This window comes from Mesitornis unicolor, unplaced genomic scaffold (assembly GCF_000695765.1).
Source record: "Mesitornis unicolor isolate BGI_N332 unplaced genomic scaffold, ASM69576v1 scaffold9510, whole genome shotgun sequence".
Taxonomy (NCBI): domain Eukaryota; kingdom Metazoa; phylum Chordata; class Aves; order Mesitornithiformes; family Mesitornithidae; genus Mesitornis; species Mesitornis unicolor.
This window is the reverse complement of record NW_010157561.1, coordinates 10,147-11,271: the sequence shown is the minus strand read 5'-3', so window position 1 is coordinate 11,271 and position 1,125 is coordinate 10,147.

The window sequence follows — 1,125 nt, the reverse complement described above, 5'->3', positions numbered from 1 at the left end:
GTCAAATAAAACACAACATATTTCTGAGTAACCAAGGCAGTATGTCTGCTGGCAAAGTAGCAGTGTATCATACTGTCATCTGTATATTAAGGGAGCTCAGATCTGCGAATTCAGATAAAGTGTGGCTTTCTAGGAATTAGTAATTCCCTCTGATTAGCAATAAAAGGGCTTTTTCTCTTTCCTGAAATAACTCCTCTTTTGGGCTTAACTTCTTGGGGATCTCCACACATCAGACTTCAACCTGGAGAGCTTGTGCCTACCACAGTTCTGGAGACTGGCTGCATCAGAGAGCACAGTTTAGGAGGCATCCTCAGAAAAGCCCTTATCTGAGAAATGCCTCAAGTGGCACAGAGAATGGCTTTTCCCCAGTGCCCACAAGCTGCCTTTCCCTGCTGCAGTGTGCTGAAGGGACCCCAGCAGAAGTGACAGATGATGTACTATGTTCTTGATGCACCTTGGGGTTCTTTTCTTTCCCTCCATGAGAGCATCTTGATTTCCTAGTGGAAACTGAAGAATACTTCTGTATCTTCATATATCCTTGCTACTCACAAATAATGGAAAAGACTTCTAAACTGCATTTGTGTTTCCACTGCAGAGAAAACTGAGAGGACTGAGGTCAAAGACAACTCACCATCTCTCCGACATCAGTCAACGTGTGGCATCCATACTTAGCTTTGCTCCACGTCCTTTTGTATTCTTGCTTCTAACCACTTATGTTTGCTACCTTGAGGCTGGAGCAAAGGTGGCTTGCTCTCATTCCTTTAAAAACAATTTAGAAAAAGGAAACAAAGAAAAGTGAAGACACTGCTCTTCAACAGAAAGGATGACTTGGGAGCAGGTTCTCAGAAAGCATGAATCACGTTGCTTTTCTAGGAAGGGGCTTTTACCATGCACTGGAGATAGACGTCATTAGCTTTTTTTTCACTCAAACGCTGCCACGTAAACCATGCACTGACTCAGCACATGGCATTCAGAGTATTTTAATGGAAAGAAGAGACCGTGTAGCTTAGCCAACAGAGACTGAATGATCAAGCATCAAAGGTAGTCACATTGTGTTCCCCACAATATGCTCTGACAGTCCACAGACAGCTGGTTGGTCATATGGTGCCAGTCTCTCTTCCCTGC